Raw genomic sequence first — 22,728 nt, 5'->3', positions numbered from 1 at the left:
TTGGTATTGGTTCATCCACAATCTTCTCAGCTGATCACTGAATTTTTAATGCTTTGGTCCTGGGTTCCTTTCAAGTCCCCAGCCAGGTGCTGAGGGATACTCTGATTTTCTGTGCCAGGCAAGGCATGAGCAGAGCTGCTGTGTTTGGATTCCTGTTGTGGGGGTTTGCCAGGAGCTGCAGCGTTCTTGGTGCAGTTGTGGGTTGGTGTCTGACCCTGCAGAAGGAAAATCACCGGCTGAAGGTGAGGGGATGAAGGTGAGGGAATGCTGAGGGATGAGGAAACAGCTCTGCAGGGAAGGAGCAAGGAGGAGCCAAGGAGGCCAGGGGGATCCTGGGGTGCTTATCCAGCAGGACAGGCAGGGATCCTGCCCCTGTGCCCAGCCCTGGGGACACCTCTGGGCTGATCCTGTCCCTGTGCCCAGCCCTGGGGACACCTCTGGCTGCTGTGTCCAGCTCTGGATCCTCAGCACAGCAGGGCCAGGAGCTCCTGGAGCTGAGCAAGGGCTGGAGCAGCTCAGTGCCCAGGAAAGGCTGAGGGAGCTGGGGCTGCTCAGGCTGGAGAGGAGCCCAGGGAGAGAGAGGGGCCTCAGCCCTGGCTGGCCCTGGGTGTCCTTGTCTGTCTGTCCCTGTCTGTCTCTGTCTGTCCCTGTGTCCCCAGTCTGTCCCTGTGTCCCCAGTGTGTCCCTGTGTCCCAGTCTGTCCCAGTGTGTCCCTGTGTCCCCAGTGTGTCCCTGTGTCCCCAGTGTGTCCCTGTGTCCCCAGTCTGTCCCAGTCTGTCCCAGTGTCTCCCAGTCTGTCCCCAGTGTGTCCCTGTGTCCCCAGTCTGTCCCAGTGTGTCCCTGTGTCCCCAGTCTGTCCCTGTGTCCCCAGTCTGTCCGTGTGTCCCCAGTCTGTCCCTGTGTCCCACTCTGTCCCTGTGTGCAGCTCAGGGCACCCCAGGCTCTGCTCCAGGCCCAGCCATGGCCCCAGAGCCACGGGCAGGGCCTGAGCCCAGGAGCTGCCCCTGCCCAGGAGGCAGAACTGCTGCCCTGGCAGTGCCAGCCCTGAGCAGATGGTGCAGGGGCTGTGCAGTGTCCCTGCCTGGGGACATTGCAGAGCTGTGAGCACACCCTGCTGTGCCCTGGGCTCTGGGATGGCCCTGCTGGGGCAGGAGGTGACACAGCTGAGCCCTGGGGTCCCTCAGGGATTCTGACCCACTCTGGGGTCTGTGAAGGGATCTGTGCAGAGCCAGGCAAAGCTCAGAGCTGGGGCTGCTGTGCAGGAACATGGCTGAAGGAGGAAATGTTGAAGAGAGAGCAGCCCAGGCTGAGGCAGGAGAATGTTCAGACTCTTCCACATGAGGTTCTGCTGCTGGGGTTGCCCAGCTCAGCCTGTCTGTGCCCTTGAAGGCAGAGTGGAAAGGACATGGAGGAGCAGGAGGTGACCAGCCCTGAGGAGCTGCTGCAGGTGCAGTGTCTCACTGCAGCTTTTCTGCCTGCTGGTGCTGGGATTTTGTTCTGTGCACCCAGGGGCGGTGGGGGACGTGGCCAATGTCATTGCAGGGCCCTTGGCAAGGTCACAGCAATCAGAAGGATTCTGCTGACTGAGAAAGGGCAAGCAGCAAACACTCAGTGAAGAATTCCTCCCTGGGAGGGGAGTGAGGCCCTGGAGAAGCTGTGGCTGCCCCTGGATCCCTGGCAGTGTCCCAGGCCAGGTTGGACACCGGGGCTTGGAGCTCCCTGGGACAGTGGAAGGTGTCCCTGCCATGGCAGAGGGGTGGAACGGGATGAGCTTTAAGATCCCTTCCAACACAAACCATTCTAGGATTTTATAAGAAGGGTAAGAAGAAGGATTGGACAATTGTAAAACATTTAATTTAACCTGACTCTTGAGAAGGTGAAGGGGAGCTTTCTTCTGGAAGCTGTTTTAAGCAAGATGGTGATGGGGAACGGGCAGGATGGATTTAAGGACAATGATGCCAAAGGAACCCGATTGCCTCAGTGATGAGATGGCTCAGAGCATAATGGGTGTTGTTTACTGGACTCTACCACAAAGGTGTCATTTAACCAGCCTGGTGGGTGAGGTGTGGATGGGTAAATGGGCTATAAATTGGATTGAAAGCAGCCTGGATTGCTGAGCTCAGCTGCTGGTCAGCAGAGGGTTAGCAGCACACAGAACGTACCAGAAGGAGCTGAGAAACCCCTGCTTGTTATCATGATAATTTTAGGAAAATAAATACTCTACTCCTGAGGGAAATAAATACTGTGCTCCTTAAGAAATATATTTATTTTGGTTGGAAGAGGGAACCAGGCTGGTTGTGGAAAGCAAGCTAAAAATAGACATGGAAGTTCTAGAAGGTTATACACATTGTGAGTTCTTTTAAAAACCTTTGCAGTTGAAATCACTCTTTCAGTCACTGGTTTGGACAGTCACTAATCCCCATTCCCCCTCAAAGTGCAGAAAAAATGAATGTATTTCCAAAGTTTTGATTATTTTTTTGAAGCACATCTGGCACTGGAACTTTATTCTCTGGAGTAGTTCCTCTTGTCTTAGAGACCTCCTGCTAACTTAAGGTTTCATCTGCATTTTTATTTTTCTGCATCTTGAGCAAAGTAACTTAGTGGACCATGTAAGCTTTGATAGATAATAGCTGTTATTTTAAACTAAACCCAGAAATTTATGACCAAAAATCTTGCCATCCCCCTTTGACCAAATATACTTCAAACAGTGTAATTACAGGGGATATCTCGTTTCACAGCTCACAGACAAAGCAAATGTGTTTGTTTTACTTTATTAGATTTCTTATAATACGTTCATACAAACCCAAATGTGCATATACACACTCTGTCAATAATGCCAACTGCAATTTATTAAGTTTTATAAATTTTTTCCACTAGGTCACTATGTTGTTAAACAGAGAGTGAAGGCAGGATCAATGATAAAGATGGGAAGGCAAAATTTCCAAGTAAACAATCTCAGCTTTCTCTTAATAAATTTATAAGGGATATTATTGAGGAAGGCTAATTAATCACACGCCTGAGACCTCTCTTAAGCAGTTGTACAATAAGAAAAGAGAAGAGAATAAGAAACAAAGGTGTTTGGGCATAAGCTGTGGCTCATTCTGCTGCTCCCCTGTTCCTGGTGTGCTGCAAAGCCCCTCAGTCAGTCACTGTAATCCAGAGCTGGGACTGGGAGCAGCTTTGGGCATAGATCTCGTTGCTTTGTGATGAACTCGGAGGCCCTGGGAGAATCTCTTGGTGTTGACAGCCCCTGACAGTAAATGTCACATGGATTCAGAGGGAGCTCAGAGCCTTCTGGTGACTGCTATGAGAAGAGACACGGTGACAGCAAACCTGATTGATGAGCCGTGCCACGAGGACAGGGAGCTCTGGGTGGTGATTGTCTGTAATTGAATGGTCCAGGGAAGTTATTTCTGGGTTTCCACAAACACTCCAGGAGAGTTTGCACAGGGGAGGGGTGTGAATTCAGGCTGAGGTGCTCAGCAAGTCCTTGTTAAGTCAGCCCTAACAGACTTTAAAACTTAACGGGCTGCTTTAGCTGCGTTCCCAGAGCTGTAATGAAACAAACGGCACATGGAGACGGTCAGCCCTGCAATTACCTTTAGGAACGTTCATTGTCAGCTTCTGCCTCCTGTTTTTGGTGCCCCCTCCTCGTGGCTGGGCCGTGTGATGTTGGTGGCAGAGGTTGTCCCTGGCTGTGACACGGCTGTGCTGTGACACCGGCTCGGCCAGTGACGCTCCGGGCGTTCACCGCGAGTGTGAGACCTCAGAGCCCCTCACCCAGCCAGGCACTGCTGGCCCTGACCAATTAAATTGACCTCTCTCTCATTAAAACCCCTGTGCAGGCTCTGGTGTGTCACAGATCTTTAAAATCTCCATTATGAATTCCACTTTCTTGTGGGTATTTTTAGTTTCTACTTGAAGAAATGATTATTGTCTCTTGCACTTAAACATATCAGTTTCAGCTCTGCAGACATCTCCTCTGGGCCATAGTCAAAGACCTGATCTGACTTGAACTGCTGAATCCTCAGGGAGGATTTCAACACAGCTCCAAGCACTCGGACATTGGAACCGTGCAAGGAGGAAGAGGGAAAGAAATCCAAGCCCTCCCCCCTTCCCTTTGGTTAGGCAGGAGCACATCTCTTACAGATTTACTTGGTTGTGCCAATTTAATGTGATTTCTTCTGAGGGCCTGGAACCACTCAAGGAAGGCTGACAGGTTTTATCAACAGAATGGAAACTGAAGTGATAAGGTGAGAGTTGTTGACCTGATAACTAACAAACAGAAAACTCCAGTGTCCCTCCAGCTAAATATTGCACTCCTCAGGTAAGTAAACGATGGCAGCAGCTGTGGTCTTGTCACTGAGCGAGAGTGTGTTTGAGTGCAGAGGAGCAGGAGGTGAACTGTGAAAACAAACACATTCACTTTGCCACAGACTATTTCCCTCTATTACTTTTAATGAGAGCTAAACTCCAAAATGCACAATGGGACAATAATATTGTGGGGAGAAGGAACTCTGCGTGCAACTCCAGAATTCCAGACGCCCATCTGCAATTAAAATGATTGCTGGTGTACTATTAATGGCTTGCCAGGAGTTGGAGGCTGTTACCAGGTTTGGGACCAACTGGTACAAGTCAGTGCACAAGTGACTGAAAGGCAGAGCTGAGTTAACAGCCTGAACCCACAGTGCTCAGAGGAGCTGGGAAATGAGGGAAGTGTGAAAAGGTGAGAGGAGCTGTGTTAAAACACATCCCTGAAGGGGCTGGCAAGAAACAGCTGGGTCACCATGGGCAGATGTTAGTAAGCGCAGCCTAAGTGTGTGTGGGGGGCTTATTGCTTTTATTTATTTTAATTCTGAAATTGTGGTGGGGGAGGACAACTGAGAAAGGAAGTGGAAACCTCTAATGAGCAACGATTTTGAGGTAATGGGCACAAAAAGCACTGCAAGCCTTTCATTCCTCCTTTCCCCTTACATCTCCCTGAAAGCACGCAGGGATTATGTAGGAAAGGGAGCTGTCACAGGCCTGCCAGAGCCCTGAGAGTTGTTGCCTGACAGGATATGAAGGCTTCAGCAGCTGAACAAAGTGGCACACGACAGAGCTCGTGTTCGGTGTCCGTCTCCCCTCGCTGGCGCTTGGCCTGCTCGGCACAATTGGCAACGACAAATGCCAAGCCAGCCCTTGCTGCTCAGCCTCTCATTCCAGCTAACTCCGTGTCTCACATGAAAGCACTTTGGTACTCCCCTTGTTTGTCATCCTGCCATGTAGCTTTTCTTTTTGCTGTTAGAGTTTCTTTTTGTCTCAGGTGAGGGTATCAGAGACGTGCTGCCTGTTGGAGAAGCAGAGCTACGGTGGATGCAAGCAGGGGCAGGGCTGTACTTCTCTCTCCTAGGAATTTGAAACTTTGGGATTTTTTTTTTGCCTGCTCTTGAGCAATGGGGTCATATATTCATAGAACAGCTGTTGTAATGTTGAGATGCATTTTCTAAATTGTGCAAACTAGCTCAGAGCCCATCACTCTGCATGTAAAGTGTTGCTTTTTGTGGATAACCAGATTATAGTTGTCAGGGCTGAAATTTATCTTCCACTTTGTCATGAGGCTTGCTCAGTGTCGTGGCATCTTGAACTTTTTGCAGTAAATATTATCCTAATTAATTTAGTTTTTATCAGAAAACTTCTTCACTTTCCTCCAACTTGTCAAATCACTTCTGAGCACATTGAACACTGTGGACCTTAATCCCCATGGGACTCTACTGCTGATCATCTTCCACTGTGAAAACTCATCCTTTAGGATAATCTTCTTTTTCCAATGCTAAATTGTAACTCTGTGAGGTCCTTACCTGTAGTCCCTGGCTGTTTTAGTTTATTTAAAAGTCTTTGATGAGACCTTCTATGCATGAGGTTTCTGGAAGCTTGGGGTGAGTTGGAAATGCAGGGAAAAATTCTCAGCTGGAGCTCTGCTATTTACATGCTTTTGACTCCTTCAAAGAATTCCAGCAGATTTAGAAGGCTTGGATTCCTTTTACAAAAGTCATGTTTACTTTTCCTTAACATGTTACTTTTATTCATGTATTCACTAATTCTGTTCTTTACTGGAGCTTCAGCCAACATGACCCATATGGACATTGGGCTTAGTGGTCTGAGGCTTCTTGAATCGCCACTGGATTTATTTTAAAAACCTGATTTCTTATTAGTTACCTTCCAGTCCTTTGATAATCACAGCAATTTTCAGCAAAAGGTTATGTACTCAGGGTATTAGCTCAGTGATGATTCATATTTAACATTCTATAAAAACCTTGGGTGAATTCCATCGGGCACCCAGTGAAATGTTGTTATTCTTTTTATCTGCTTTATAATCTCCACTTAACACCCTTAAATTAAGACAAGCCTTCTGTGAAGGCCTTATAAACAAGACCCTGGTTGTAGAGTTTCCAGGATTCTCCAGGTGAACAGAGGTTTGAAAAAAACCCAAGAATTTTTTGTGATTTTTTGTGATTGCATCGTGTTTTCCAAGTGCTCCTTCCACACCTGTGTGACTCTTGCAAGCTCCTTATTCCTGATGTGTTCAAGAAGGATTTAAAACATTCTTTCTATTTCTTTAGCAAACTGCTTCTAAACTCTTTCTTCCATCTATGTTATTGTGCTTTTACATTTAGTCTGCCAGAATTTATGTTCTTTTTAGATTTCCTTTTTCAGACACAACTTCAGCTTTTTGCAGGATACCTTTTAACTTCCAAGAGCCTCCCTGATCCTGCTGTTTTATGATGCAAGCTTTTTGTTTTCCTCTCAAGTCTTTTTTTTTTTGACAGGTTATATGCATTTGCTTTGAGCCTCCAATATAAAATCCTAAAATAGTCTACCTGCCATCTGAAAACATTTTACCTTTCTGGCTGCCACTCTGAGTGTTTTCTGTAACAAATTCCCTCATTTTCCAATTTTCCTTTTGCTGGAATCAGGCACAACCACTTCATTTGCCAGCATTGCTTCATTTCAGAGGATGCAGTCATGAGTCAGATAAAAGGATTAAGGGTTTAGCCTAACCCAGTGTCTGGGAAAGCTGGAAATACCAGCCATTAACATTTCACTAATGGTAATTTCCCTGATTTCATTACCTGAGGAGCAGGCAAGGAAGCAGCTTGCCAAAGCCTGGTGATGGTGAAAATTCCTGCCCTGGAACATCCACTTCTGTCTGGAGCCTACAACGGACCAAATGACAGAAAATTGGGGAAATAAAATCAATCTGAGCTGATTTATCACCACATCACTGAAGTTTGATACTAAGTGGTGTGATTTGGGGCAGGGTGTTGGTGGGAGGCAGGGTAAGGAGCAGAGGCACAGTGACAATGTCCAGCAGATCAGGAATGATCCAGGGTAAGAACAAGAGGTTCTTCACACCAGAGAAGCACAGAACCATGGAATTTCAAACTGCTTTGGGTTGGAATGGACCCTAAAGCCCATCCCATCCTATCCTATCCCATCCCATCCCATCCCATCCCATCCCATCCCATCCCATCCCATCCCATCCCATCCCATCCCATCCCATCCCATCCCATCCCACCCCCTGCCATGGCAGGGACACCTCCCACTGTCCCAGGCTGCTCCAGCCCCAGTGTCTAGCCTGGCCTTGGGCACTGCCAGGGATCCAGGGGCAGCCCCAGCTGCTCTGGGCACCCTGTGCCAGGGCCTGCCCACCCTCACAGGGAACAATTCCTCATTCCCAATATCCCATCCATCCCTGCCCCTGCAGTGGGATCCATTCCCTGTGTGCTGTCCCTCCATCCCTTGTCAATTGTCTCTTTTAATTTTTCCTGTAGCTCCTTCAGGCCCTGCAAGGCCACACTGAGCTCACCCCAAAGCTTCTCCTGTCCAGGCTGAACAATCTCAATTCCCTCAGCCTTTCCTCATGGGAGAAGTGTCCATCCTTCTGAGTATGCCAAAAGCTTCACACAAGTCCAAATAACCAAGAATTTAGACCTCATGACTTCAGTTCCCATCTAACAGAGCCTTGGGTGTGCTCTGACCCACAGGCTGATTTCGAATCCAGTTCTCTTTGTCTCTGCAGTGAGTGCTCCTTGCAGAAAGCAGGAGCTGCTGGTGGGCAGCTCCAGAGCTGTTTGGGCTCAGCAGCAGTGGCAGGAGGTGAGGAAAGCCTTCTGTCAGGTGAGGAACCCCTGTGAGGGGGAAAGGCAGCAGCAGCAGCAGCAGGGACTGCAGAGCACCTTGAGCCACCCCACAGCGTGACAGTGGCACTGCTGAGTGGCACTGAGTGCTTAGCAACGGTGAGAGTGATGGGGATACAGATGAATTGACTGTTTTCTGAGCAAGCTGGATAGGAACAGAAGTAATTAGCTGCTAGCTGATGAAAAGGCATGCTTAATTATTAGTATAATTATAGATATAATAGACCAGGAATTATTCAGTAAAAGTAAGAAGGCCAATATGTTACAAAGAAGGTAATGGGAATGGAGGAGAGAATGACAGCACTGTGAATTCTTGAGAGGAGATGTAAAGAATTAAGATGATAAATCAGGAATCTTTTGGGTTTCTACTCTCTGACATATCAACTCAATTTAGCAGTGGTAGAAGGGTACACAGAGCTAACGAGGTCTGTGACTTGCATGATTTCTTTTATATAAGAACCCCTATATATAAGGGTTTATATAATGTTGATTTAACTGATGGAATGCCAATGAAATCGAGTTGTGCTTTCATAAATCTCAGAACCTGCACAATTTCACAGGGATCTTTGCTCTTCTTCCAGCACAGCCATTTAATTCAATGGATCCTGCAGGAAGCTCAGCTGTAGCTGCTTCTGATCAATATTGGTAATTGATTATAATTGTTTGATAAAGCAGGACTGCTTTCCCTGACACCCAGAGAATTCATCTGCCTCAGAAGGTGTTGTGTTAGTCAGCCTGGCCACTGCAGCTAAAACTGCTTCCTATGGGAAAATGGCTGGAGAAAACTGCACTAACAACAGGGACACATGGCGGATGCAGAATCACTGAAATGGGTAATGTGGGGAAGATTAAAGTGCTTGAAGGTTTTTTCTGATGTCAGAATGGACACAGGGAGAGCTGGCCCTGTCTTTGTGCCGGGGACTGGTCTGGGTGCTGCAGGCAGCAGCAGTGACCTGGTGTCTCTGTGACAATCTGCAGCTCAGACACCCAAGTGTCTACAATGTCTGCTAAAATTGTGGCTGTTTCTAAAAGGCTGTCAGTGGGATGGGAGGCTGGCACCAGCAGCTCTGATCTGCATCCTGTGAGTCTGAGGGGAGCAGTGCCAAAGGATGACGAGCCCTTTTGCTCATTGCACTGCTTGGGAAGGAAAATCGAGGTCCAAAGATTTTATTGAATTAGTATTTGAGGACTAATTATTAAAATGGCTTTTGATGGATGAGCTGTGAGTCATGCTGGTCTGGCAAATAGCATTTTGATAAGGTGTTTGTGAGACAGGGAGTCCTAAGATGGTAAGATGAGCATAAACCACTAACCTTAATGATGATGTTAATGCAGAAATGATACAAATGCTGTGTGAAGCTGCTGGGGTACATCTGGGCAAAGTGGGGACAGACAAACTCTGATCAGCCTCAGCTGGGCACAGAATCCTTGAGAAGTGAAGCTGGATGAGCTCTCAGCTGATCACTCAGTCCATCTCCCCCTTCCACAGCAGATCAGAGCTGCTTGTGCTCAGCAGTTGTTTCAGTTGCATTTTTAGCAGACTGACCTGGCACAGGGCTGTCCCTGCCCCAACCCTGCACTGTCAGAGCTGGTTTTGCACCTACCCTGCACTGCCAGGGCTGTCCCTACACTAACTCTGCACTGCCATGGCTGTCCCTGCCCCAACCCTGCTCTATCAGGGCTGTCCCTGCCCCAACCCTGCACTGCCAGGGCTGTTCCTGCCCCTCTCCATGCTCTGCTCCCTGTTGAGCACCTCCTGTTCTCAGTGTCTGGATTCAGGTTGTGTTTTCCTTGTCCTGCTGCTGTGCCTTTCCTGAGGAGCAGCACCCAAACCTGGCCATGCCGCTGCACTCAGGTGTTTCAGAGGACCTGTGAGATGTCTGGCAGGAAATTTTGCTAATAGATCTGCTCAGGATAATAACCTCTCTCTCTGCTCAGGATAATAACCCTGGACAGCCTGTGATCCAGCAGAACCTTCAGATTGTTTGTTCTTCCAGACTGCTTTGTGCCAGCTGGTGTCTGTCCTGTGTTTGTGCACTTTACTCCTGCCCAAGTGAAACCACTCAGCTTTTTACCAGAGAGATGCCTTCTGTATTTATAGACTTGTCCAAGTTGTCAAAAGTTTTTAATACTGCTCTCCCCCATGTATTTGCAGCCTCTCTTCACAGATTTAATCTTGGCAGATTTAATAAACACACAGTCCATTCCCTCATCCAGGCTATCAATAAAATATTGAATGGATCTTCTGAGCAGCTGAGTAACCATTCAATTTGTCCTTTGCATTTCACAGGGAGCCATTGGAAAGTGCTCTCAGACTGCAGATTCCAACCAGATTTGTGTCAGGACTCCAGCCAAGGCATTCATCACTCGTGGATGCCACATGGGACCGTGTCAGGAGCCTCAGGTGTGTGGGATCTGCTGCTTCTTCCTTATCCACAAAGTCTCATCCACTGGAGAGCACAATTGGGTTGCATCAGCTTGTTTTGTTCCTGAGGGATTCATGTAGACTCATCTCCCTGTTAGTTTCTGCACGCTTAGAAAACATTCTGATTATTCTGCTGTTTTACTTTTCCTGGGTGTTAAATCTTTTGATATCTTACTTGTCCTGTTTGATTTGCGGACAACTCCCAGTGTTTGAAAGTGTGAGAACTTTGTGGACAGTTGGGAAGGCAACAGATCCAAACCTCTCACTGGGAGAAATGCTGTGCCAAATGTGAAATTCCTGTGATAATTCACAGAGTCACAAGTGGTTTTCAAGAGAGTGGTGGAAGGAATGTTTTGACAAAAAGAAATTATTTCATTTCAGTCTGAGAAATGATGATGCAAATCAGCATGACTTAAAAAAGAGATTTCAAGGGAGTCTTGAGAGAATTCTGAACAGTTTGAACTGCAAGTCTGAGCAGCCTTGTAGAAATTGTCTGGTAGATTAGGAATTGGGAAGAAATTCTTCCCTGTGAGGGTGGTGAGACCCTGGAATGAATTTCATTCACACACCATCCAGAAGAGCTGGGGCTGTCCCTGAATCCCTGGCAGTGCCCAAGGCCAGGTTGGATATTGGGGCTGGGAGCAGCCTGGGACAGTGGAAGGTTTTCCTGCCCGTGGAAGGGAGTGGAATGAGGTGATTTTTAAGTCTCCTTCAACCCAAACCAATCTAGGACTCTACAATAAATATGGCCAGGATCATGTAAAAGAAGAAGTTGTGAAAGAAGAAGCTGTGAAACCCGATTTTGGGGTGCACTGACTTTTTTATAATAGATTGGTAGTGAGCATCTAAGAAAACAGAACTAGAGATTAGACTAAATTTCATAACCTTTTAACCCAGAGAGCCTGGCTCTTGTTTGCAGAGTGTTTTCTGAACTCTCCTACAGGCTCAGTGTTGACAGGAGCTTAATCACAGCACAGGGTGACCTTTGCACAGCTCAGTGAGAAGTGCCCCTGTGCTGGGCTTTAGAATCTCCTGCTCACTGCACACACGTGGCTGCAGGTTTGATCCCTCCAAAACAACGGATTATCCTGGGCTCTGGAGCACTTGTGGAGTGTTTGATACTGTGTGGGTGGGAAGCGCATGCATATTTATGTGAACACTCCAGCAGATGAGTGCAGCAAGAAAGAATAACCATTGCAGTTGGGATGAGCGATTTGCTGTTAACCAGAAACACTGCTTTTGCCTGAATTTGGTATTTTACAAAAAAATATCACCCAACAAACTCTTAGCTATGTGTGCATTAACAAGCCTTTGGGTCAGTGCCTTTTCTGCTCTGTATTTTTGTTATGTGGAATTATCACCATGGGAATGCCTTGAATTGGAATAACCCCAGAATGCCAGACTGGTTTGGAGTGGAAGGGACCTCACCCAGCGCCAACCCTGCCATGGCAGGGACACCTCCCACTGTCCCAGGCTGCTCCAGCCCCAGTGTCCAGCCTGGCCTTGGGCACTGCCAGGGATCAGGGGCAGCCCCAGCTGCTCTGGGCACCCTCAGTGCCTCCCACCCTCACAGGGAAGATGGAATTGTTGGTGGAGGAGAAAAAATAAAAATGTCATCAAACTCCCCACAGAGAGGCAGTTTATTCCATGCGGGAATAGTGAAATGTGAGCAGGGGCTCTGTTATGATGCCTCCTTTTGTATCCCCTATCTTCTACAACAGAGATCCCCTTCTGCTTCCCCATCCTCACAGCTTCAGGAGCTGCAGAAGTATTTTAGATGCCATTTGTGTGTGCCGAAGTGCTCTTGCTTGCTGCTATTCTGTTTTTTTAATGTCCCCTGCACAGGCAGGGTCGGGAATGTTCCCGGTGACGAAGCAGATCCATGTGAATGTTCTGAGAGAGGGGTACAAGGCAGTGTAGAACAGATTTATAACACTGAGGTGAGTCAGTTCCTACCAGAGAGGGCTCGGGAGTGTTAACTCCCAGTGACTTCCACTACAAGGCAGCTGTTAACATATTACTGTGAATTGGTTTAGGGGGGGGGAAAAAGGATTAAAATTGCATAAGTAGATAAATTTTAAAGCGACAGAAATAATAATGACATGAAAATTGGCTGCAAGACCTGAGAGACAGTAACAATGGAACATTTTAAAAATAAATGGGTAGCCAGGAAAGGGTGCAGGGAGAGAGGCTGCCTGCAGATCACAGAGGCACCTGAGCTTGACAGTTTCTATGACTGCATGAAACAGAGCCACAGCCAAGCCCCCACTCTCAGCAGCACATTCTCCTGCACAGCAATCAGCCTCAGCACCAGGCTGCTGAGGAGAAGCCTCCCACTATTTAGTATTCATTAGAGATGGCATTTTTCAGATTGCAGTGCAGAGTGTAAACAAGCCACGCTGGAGGGAGAGTGGAGAGCAGCCTTTCTCCCAGCTCTGATTTATTCCTTGTTGATGTTTGCTCACTCCACAAACCTGTGGTAGCACCAGTTTTGAGGAGCTGTCAAGCCAGCCCTGTTCCAGTGTTCCTTGCAAGGAGCCAGCCCAGCAGGAGGCACAGCACAGTCCCTGCAGCAGGACAGGAGAGTGGCTCCCTTGTGGGGCTGAACATCTGGCAGCTTTGTGGGACCTGCCAGCTGCCTGCTTGCTATTCCATGGCCACTGCAGCTCGGAACCTGCTCTGCAGGAGCGGGGAGCCTGTCTGGGCAGAAGTGCCTGGACACATCTTTTATTGTATTTCCATTTAAATATTCACACACTTCCTCCCCACATGGTGTCAAACACTCCACAAGTGCCAGGATCAGGATCCCAGGTACTCTGAGTGTGGCTAGCTGCTGTCACATCCAGGCTCAAGGAGGGCATGGCCCACACTGATCCCCTCTTATGCTGCTGGGAGATTGGCTTTTTCCAGGGCAGCTGGATGCCAATCACCCAGAAAAGATCCAGGGGTGCTTGTGCAGCAGCTCTGGGTTCCTGTAAACCATAATTCCTGAGTGCTGGGGTGGGAGGGGCACACAGCTCTCCCCTCAAGCTTCCCACAGCCCCCCAGCTCCTGCTGTTAAAGCCAGGCCTGGAATGCTGAGGGGAGGCCACATGAGACAGCTCTGTCCCTCTCTGTGTCACCTCTCTGGGAGTGCAGGGAGCCTGGAGATACAGGAGATCCTCCCAGCTGAACGTGGGGCTCACATCATCCTGCTGGCACAGGGGCATCCCTGCTTTTGAACAGGTGTGGGAACTCAGCACATCACTCCTGATGTCCAGAGTTACCAAGATAACCCTTGGGGGGCTCAGAAATCCTGGAATGTTGCCAGAAGCACCTGGTGGTTGGATTTTGACCCTGCAAGGGATGTGCCACCTGTTTGAGGACAAGAGGATCACTTGGGGATAAGTGGTGAAGGAATTAATTATTCACAGGGTGAAAATACAGGTTTTGGGGTTTTGGTACAGGGGGGTTATGGAGACAAGATGGAAGGATCCGGGCGTGTCTTGTCCTTCTTCTTTCTTCTTCTTGTCATCCATTTTCTGTGGTGGTGTTGGCACTTTGAGATTGGTTCTTGGTGAAGCTGCACTTGCTAATATGGGTGAAAGGTATTGGGAAATAAAGGTAAATATGATGCACGTAGTTTTTAGTATAAAAATAGACAACTGCCCAGTGGGAGGTCAGAGTGCCCTTGGCTGCCTTGCTGGTCAGACCTCTGTCGGGCTGAAAGAAAATTTTGTAGATAAGAAATAATAAACAATATCGAATCCAGACTCGTCCTTTGAAGCGCGGGCTGTCCCAGAGCCATCCTACGTGTGACTGTGCAGAGATGAACAGCCAAAGCGGTCAAACAGGGATTTTCCTTTGGGAATTGCTTCTCTGAGTTCCCTCCTTGTCTTTCACCAGCCCCTTTTGGATGTCGGTGCTGGGAGCTCCTTTGCCCACCTCTCCCAGTCCCAGGTCCCTGCAGGGCCAGGGCAGAGCCCTCCCCATCCTTCCCTTTCCACATCCGCTCCTCCCCAGCTCCCTGCTTTGAAGCCCTGGTGGATCCCCCTCTGTTTTTCCAGAGGGATTTGTGATGTTATCTGAGGAATATTTGATTTCCACCCCAACTCCCTCACAGTACCACCTAACTTAAAAATGAGACCTATTCAAAAGTGCAGGAGCTTCCTAAAAGGAAATTAAAAGCAGCTGCTCTAAGGATGCAGGAGATGAGAAAGGAGATAAACCCACCCCATCTGAAGCTCAGAGCAATATATCACTAAGTGAAATAATTCTACCAGGGACCAAAAAGGCAATATTCTAACAGCAGAGTGGAAAGAGAGCATTCAAAACCAGGGGTTTCTGAGCAAATAATGAAACTATGGGAGAAAAAACCCAAAAAAACAACAAAAAAACCCCACCAAAACCCATTAACTGTGAAGCTAAACCTGTAGGGCAGGCAAGGGAAAATTTTAAGGTGCAAACTCACTAAAGGAATCATAAAAATATTGTAAAAATATATTCAAAATTGCCCAAATCCTATTTTTCAAGAGGTTGGGTAAACAGATGAGCAGTCTCTAATAGGATTTCCTGTAGGAGAGGAAAGCAAAGTGAGTTTGTGTTGGTGCTGTCTGTAGTTGAGGGAGGTTGTTCTCCCATGAGAACCAAACTTATGGGGACAAGTGTAAGGAACCGTCTCAAATTAAATGACAATAAAATTCATTTTAGGACTAATTGATAAGATGAAGAGTCAGAAATTACCAAGACCATCTGGTAATCACTCAAGAGCTCTGGAGGAAAACAAATATGCAATTATAGAGCTACAATAGTGTGTAACCTGTCACTTAAATCAGTTTCCCTGCAGGAGGGATGGAAGTTGGGAGATGTCACAACAATCCTGGAGAAGGTCCCCAGGAGTGAATGCAGAACTGCAGATGGGCACGGTGGAGGCTGTGCTGAGCAAGGCAGGAGAAATGATAAGGAAAAAACAGAATAAATGGATAGGCCCCAGTGTAGCTGGGAAATGTTTTCTAGTGAGTGACCACAATTCACAAGTTTGTGAAAGGGCACTAAAGGACCTACTCAGAACTACACAAGAAATGATCTCATGGGTGAGACCATGGATCCTCTGCCTGCACTGTCCACCTGTCCTATATATGACCAGAGAATCCCAGAACTGCTGAGGTTGGAAGAGACCTACCTCCAAGACTGAATCCAAGCTGTGCCTGATCCCCTCCCTGTCCCCAGCCCAGAGCTCTCAGTGCCACCTCCAGCCCTTCCTGGGACACCTCCAGGGATGGGCACTCCAAACTCCCCCGGGCAGCCCCTCCCAATCCCTGAGCCCCCTTTCCATGGGGAAATTCCTGCTGTGCCCACCCTGGGCCTGCCCTGGCCCAGCCTGAGGCCGTTCCCTCTGCTCCTGTCCCTGTTCCCTGGAGCACAGCCCGACCCCCCGGCTGTCCCCTCCTGGCAGGGGCTGTGCAGAGCCACAAGGGCCCCCTGAGCCTCCTTTGCTCCAGGCTGAGCCCCTGCCCAGCTCCCTCAGCCTCTCCTGGGGCTCCAGCCCCTGCCCAGCTCCATTCCCTGCCCTGGACACGCTCCAGCCCCTGCAGGGCTCTCTGGCCATGAGGGCCCAGAACAGGACACAGCACAGGAGTGGTGGCCTCACCATCATTTCACCATCTCACTCACATCCTCCTGCTCTCTCCAAACTGAGGAGCCTCTTTAGTGTCTCTTGCAAAGCAACAACTGAAAATCAGCATAATGTGGTTGATGGTTCTTGACAAACCTTGTGATGGAGCTGTAAAATCCCCTGCCTCGGGATATTACGGATGCTCCGAGTTTACTTGTGCTCCGGGGGTAGCGGCAGAAGTTAATGGAGGGAAGTTAAAGCAGAACCTGTTCAACAGTAAAACCAAGGATTGTGACTCGCAGAGTCCCAAGGCACACATTGTTGGGGAACACAATAACATTCCAGGAAAGCGCTGCCGCCTTCCCGGTGAGCTCCTACACCCCTTCCCTGAGCATCTGCACTGGAAACTGCTGCTGGAGCCGGGGAACCTTCCCTGACCCAGCGCAGCCTTTGCTGGGCTTTGTTGTGTTCTGTCAGGAGCAAATGGAACGCGGCTCGGAATGTAAACACTTGTGATGGTTCCTCTCCCCACTACACAGGCAAACAATGAATTTTTATTTGAATGCTAATGAAGATCTCACCACGAGGCTGCTGGGGCTCAGCGAGCACTAGAAAGAGGAAAGCTACATGGGAGAAATAACGAGAGGGTCTTTAGAAAGGGATGAATATGTATTGGAGAGATTGATGTCATTAACCACTCACGGGTCAAAAATACACTTGAAGCTACTGATGTAATTTGAAGTAGGTAAACAAGTCTAGGGAAGAAAGTTTTCTTACAATTGGTGCATCTGTTGTGATCTGAAAAGGAGAAATTTGTACTTCTTGCATCGCTTTAACTCCAAATGATCTGGGCTTTGTAGTCAAAAAGCAGCTCTTTCCACAGGCATCTAATCTGGATCTCTTTTGGTTTTTGGATCAGAGCTGAGACAAGCTCCTTTTACAAATTTGTGCTGCAGTCTACTAAAAGAGCTGTTCCTTGCCAAGAGAATATTACACACAGTTCTGAGAAAAATGAACAGAGTCAGCTCGTTTGAGAGCTAACTGATGCTTACTCACAACGCTGATAAGCCTGACATTTACTGAGGAGTGCCACAATTCTCAGGCCAATAAAAAATCCCCAGAGGATGCGGGTTCTCTTTTTTTCCGTGATGCTTCACATCCTATTGATTCAGGATGAGCTTCACTCTTCTGAAGTGTTTGACTAAAAAAACTCCAAGGATGTGGAGCCCAACTCCTGAATTCCACGCAGCTGTACCAGCCTGCCTCGGCGCATTTGTTAATGGCTGTGGTGTGCTTAATGATGCTCACAACTTGTCAGCGCCTCATGTGTCATTTTTCATTCCTGTAGTGTATTAAAAGCACTTGTGCAAGAGTTCTCGGTGCCTTGATTGCAATTAAAAATGATCCTTGGAACGATGCCACTTAACACCTTCGCCGAGGAGCCCGGGCTGGGAGGAAATTCCAGATTGTGACATCAGGGCTCTGCCTGGTGCCCTGTCTGTGCCTTGCACTTGGGAGCATCCACAATTTCAGGATTCCTCGGGATTAGCCCTGCCTGAAAAACACTATCTGAAGGCTCTCGAGTGCTCAAGTAGATTATGTCAAGCAGTTCCCTTTTGATCATGATTATAAAGAAATGTTCAAATAGTTCTGGAATATTAGTGATGCAAAATTTTCATTACAGTCGCTGTGATAATTAACTCCTGCCATATCATACTCCTTATCTAGGAATTCCATTATTCTGCTTTTATTATCATTTTGACCAACTTTCAACATACAAAGCTGTTTCTCTGTCTCATCTTTTATCTTTTTTAAGTAGACAAGAAACCCGAACAGTGGCTAAGAATTTTCTGACAAAATTATTTTTCAGGGAAGAAAAAAAATCCTTATTTATCAAAACTTGAACTTTTCACAGGAACATATGTTCCAGATGTCAAGAGTTGAAAAATCCATCACTTCAGGTGGTAGTTTGTTCCCAAATTTAATCATCACTGCTGTTAAAAAATGTGGGTTTCATTTCTGCTTTGAATCACTTTCATTTTTCAGTCCTCAGTCTTTCTTCTGTCTCGGCAAGATTAAAAAGCCTTGGTTGATATTTCCCCCTTGTGAAAGTTCTTATGGAATTGCCCCACAATTGAGCTGTTTAAGCTTCCCAGCTACACATTCTCCTCTCCTCATATCCTTTTTATGGCTCTTTTCTGCCCCCAATCCAATCTTCCCACATTGTTCAATGGGAACAACAGAATTGGATGTACTGGGGCTTTCATTGCTGGGCTCGATGGTCTCAAAGGTTTTTTCCAGCCCAGTGAATTCTCTGATTCTGTGGGATTCTGTTTCAGTGCTGCTGGGGGGGAGTGAATTCCTTATTTCTGACCCTTCCTCTCATTTCATCTGGCTTCACCTTGAATTGTGGGGAGCTGAGACCCCTGAGCTCTGCATCCAAGGGGAGTTTTGTGCTCCAAGTTCTCTGCTGCTTCACCCCCTGCCTCTTCTTGGACTGGCTCCTCCTGTTGCAGCTGGCAGGAGATGAAGCAGGAGCAGCCCTGGGTGCCTGCTCGAGCTCTGCTCAGCAGCCTCTGCTCCTGGAAATTGCTTCTCTAACCTTTTTTTTCCCTTTGTGCCATTATATCCATTTATTTTATGAATAATAGAGGGGCCCATGTTTGGTATTTCACCTCTCAGCATTAAGCACTCAGTCTCCTTTCTCTGGTGACTGATGGGGTAGCTCTGCTCATATATTTACATTCTCACTGCCAGACACTTTCAGTGCATGGTCTTTTCCAGTAAGAATTTCAGGCTGACTAGATTCCTTAAAACATTCCCTTTGATATAAAAAAAGAATCTTTCACTTTTATGACTTATACTCACTTTTCTGTAGTTTATGGCCATATATTTTAGCACTCTGTTGGGTTTGTCACTGGGATTTGCTGTTTGCTGCTGATTTTATTACCTGCTTTTTATTTCATCTAGTTTGGTTTTTTTTTTTCACCTTTAATTTAACACCGCCCCATTTTTATATGCATGTATTTATAGTTCTTAATTAAGGGGGCAGCTTTGTTTGGCTTTTTAGTCCATTTTGAGCTATAAAATTTCACCCATTATCTCTACTGAGCTCGTTCTCCGCTCCGGCTCGATACACTGAGTACTTGTGCTGTACCAACCCTCAGCAATCTGTTTACCCTTAGCTCATGACAGATTTCCCCCAGCTCCCACTTAATTAAACACATCCTATACGTTTTCCCGAGCCTGATTTCCCAAAGTCTGATTTCTGTGGAGTTCTGATGGAGCCCATCACCTCCGGAGAGCATCTCCTCCCCCTGTGCCTAATTGGAGCTTCGTGTGGAACTGGGAGCGTTTCAGAGAAGCTGCCAACAGCACCCTGGGGCTAAATCTTCAGCCAGCAGCCTGACTCTGCCTCCCAGGATCCTTCACTTGCATTTTCCTTGAGGATCCGTGCCATGCAGCAGGACCTGGTGCTCCTCCCCAGCATCTCCCACCTGGGTGCCTCAGGAGAGGCCCCTTTGTGCTCTCTGGAAGTCAGCAGATCTGTCAGCGCTTGTGCAGCTGCTCCCTGCTCCTGGTGTTTGAATCCCTGGCAGCACAGTCGACCAAAATTTCTCAATTTCAAGTGGATTTTCAGCCAGAGCCTTCCTGGAGCTGGCAGCCTGCTTCTTCTCAGCTGGAAGGCAGCTTCCTGCTAATTTAACACCGTGTGCCATGGCTGCCCCGTCCCTGGGAGTGCCCAGGGTTGGACAGGGCTTGGAGCAGCCTGGAAGGGCTGGAACCGTGGCAGGGAGTGGAACAAGATGAACTTTAAGGTCCTCCCAACCCAACCATTGCATGATTGTGCACTGGGCTAAACCATTTATTGTGAGAGGAGAGCAGAGGGCGAGCGAGGCCTCGTCCCTCTCGTCCTTTTACTCGGGGTTTGTGCTTTAGATTTGTTCTCTCTTTGTCTTCCCAGATTAGCAGCTCTGGCCTCACACTGCTCTGGGGCTGTGCTGCCAGAGCCACGTGGGCAGGGCAGGCAGGAGCTGCAGCAATTATTGAAGCATTAGTGGCTGCCCTGGAAGCTCCTGCAAGGCAGGTGAGATCACTGAGCTCTGTCCAAAGGCAAACACAGCTCACTCCTTTGAAAAAGACAAACCATGGAATGAGGGACCACTCTTCCCAGAAAAAAGGTCTGACAAAAAAAAATATTACATGATCAATTTAAAGGAAATAGGAGATAGAAAGGCAAAGACATAGATTTAGCAAGAATTAATCATGCGAGCTCACTGTAATTTCTTTCCTTGAGAAAATAATGTCTAGGAGATGAAGAGGAGGCAGCAGATGGGACATATTTTGCTTTAGGAAAGCTTTTGAAACTGTTCCACATGATTCTCTGAGAAGCAGACTAAAGAAATATGGTCTGGATCAGTGTGCCCAGCATTTCTGGCTGGGCCAGCCACTTACCTTGTTTCTGTGTGAGGCAGAGCCCATCTGCTGCAGCCCCTGCTCTGATGGATGGCAGTGCCTGGTGCAGGCACAGGGACGGGCCTGGGGCACAGATTTATTGCTTTTGGGAGGGCAGGTCCCTGAGCAGAGGCACTGGGTGGGCTCCCAGCAGGGCTGGCCTGCCCTTGCCCACAGCGGCCCCTCTGGCAGCCCTGATCCGGCCAAATTCCTCATCCTGGCAGCTCAGAGCTGGCAGTTCCTCGTGCAGAGGTTTTTATTGTAATGTGGGTGCCCGGTTGGGGCTGGAGTTTGGGCTGGGATCCTGCTGCTGTCTCCTGGGGTTCTGTTCAGTTGTTTAATTAATCATCGATGTGATTTTACAAAGAGCTCGCTCAAAGGCTGTGGTAAAAGCAGGATGCACTTTGAAGGTCAGGAGCAGATTTTATAACCTGGAGAAGAAAGTGATCAAAAAATCAACAGATAAATAGAAACAAGTGCTTTGTACCGCATTTATGAAAGAGGAAACAGATACCAAAATATATAAAAAAAGATCCAACTGCCTGCCTGAAGCGTGCCAGGAACAGACATGGGAATTAGAGAAAATAAAAAATTTAACAAGAGTGAGCAATCACCAAAGTCTCAAACCAGGAGGTGTTAATGAAATGTATTACTGAAACATGGGGGGAAAAAAAGCTTCATTTTCTGCAGTGCTTTGAGCTCTGCTGGACTTTCGTGTCCACACTTGGTGCTAGAGGGAGCTGGTGGTGTGAGTGATGTGGGTACCAACGTCAGCAGTGAGTAGGAAAGAGACTTGGAAGTGAAATCACTGAGTTATAAATTGTCACAGCAGCAGACAGGCAGATTCTGAGTCGTTGGTGAGGTAGCTTTTACAGGGGAGATAAGCTATATAAATCAACATTGCAAACTAGGTTTTAACATTCCGGAGCAAGGAGGGATTTTTATAGCTGGCAGTTGTGGAAACTCACCAGATAAACAACTGCACATGGCTCCAGATCACAGCTCCTCTTCAAGAGAAAGAAGAAAATTCATGTGATTTAGAAAAATGGAAGGAGCTGAAATCAATAACATCGAGGAAGGAAATAGCAAAGAATGGGCCCAGCAATTAAAGTCCCAGCTAAGCAGGTCCCATGAAAAATGGGTAATGAGATCAATAAAAAATGTAAAAATATATCTATACAAATGCTGTAACTCTGGAGCCCCAAAGAGGTGAACTGGACTGATTTTAAAGGAAATTATTGACATAATAAATGCCTCAGAAACTTGGCAGAAGGGTAGGAAACCGTAATAATAGGGAACAAATTACAGAGGAAGGCTGGGAAGGGGTGCATTAGTGGTGAAGCAGTGGAGGGCATGAGGAATTGTCCCTAAATGAAGTTCCAGCAGAGGACATTTTGGAACAAATCAATAAAGGGAGCAGTCAGAAAGCAACAAGATAAGATGATGCTTGATCAGGAGCTCTGAAAGACCTCAAACAGTAGATTAAGAGAAAGCTAAATGTAGCATGAGAAGTGTCACTGGAGTTGATCACACTGCAAGAGGGATGGACAGTGGCAAATGTATCTTCAGCCTTGAGGAAAAGGTCTCCAGAACAAATGGGGAAAAGCAGGGATCAGTAAATCTCCCTTCAGCCTGAATAAGTGGGTAAAAACTACAATAATAAAGAAGAGAACCAGGAGGCAATTTCATAAATGTGATTTATTTGGAAGAAGTCATTACGGTTCTTGCAGAAGGAGGCCGTGTCTCATCAATCTCTTGGAGCTCTTTGGAGATGTCACCCAGCTCGTAGGTAAGGCTGGTGCAGCTGATAAAGTGCACATGGACTCCCAAACAAATGCCAATAAGTCTTTCTCTAAAGACTCTTCAAGTGGTTAAGCTGAGGTAATCAGATGTCCTCTGTAAGGAAATAGGATTGAGATAAAATGGGACAAAAAGTGGGAGGAAAGCAGGGTTTTCCCAGAGAAAGGAGCTCTGCAGCCTGGCCTTGGTTAGGAACTCATCAGTGATTTGGGAGGAGGGTGAAGGTGGTGCTGGCAAGGTTTGGAGGTGACACAGAATCAGCTGGGACAATCCAG

The 22,728-nt window shown here is 47.4% G+C and overlaps 1 long non-coding RNA gene across 2 annotated transcripts in view; it reads left to right on the top strand.

The window, feature by feature from the left end:
* LOC141730905 (uncharacterized) overlaps window positions 1–22,728 on the top strand; it is a 51,066-nt gene that overhangs the window by 3,005 nt on the left and 25,333 nt on the right. For both annotated transcript variants that reach the window (XR_012582761.1, XR_012582760.1), the window contains exon 2: window positions 10,471–10,584. This is a non-coding gene — a long non-coding RNA (uncharacterized LOC141730905). The remainder of the gene's footprint in view (window positions 1–10,470; window positions 10,585–22,728) is intronic.

This window comes from Zonotrichia albicollis, chromosome 15, assembly GCF_047830755.1.
Source record: "Zonotrichia albicollis isolate bZonAlb1 chromosome 15, bZonAlb1.hap1, whole genome shotgun sequence".
NCBI classification, from domain to species: domain Eukaryota; kingdom Metazoa; phylum Chordata; class Aves; order Passeriformes; family Passerellidae; genus Zonotrichia; species Zonotrichia albicollis.
This window is presented reverse-complemented; position numbering and strand designations above follow the sequence as displayed.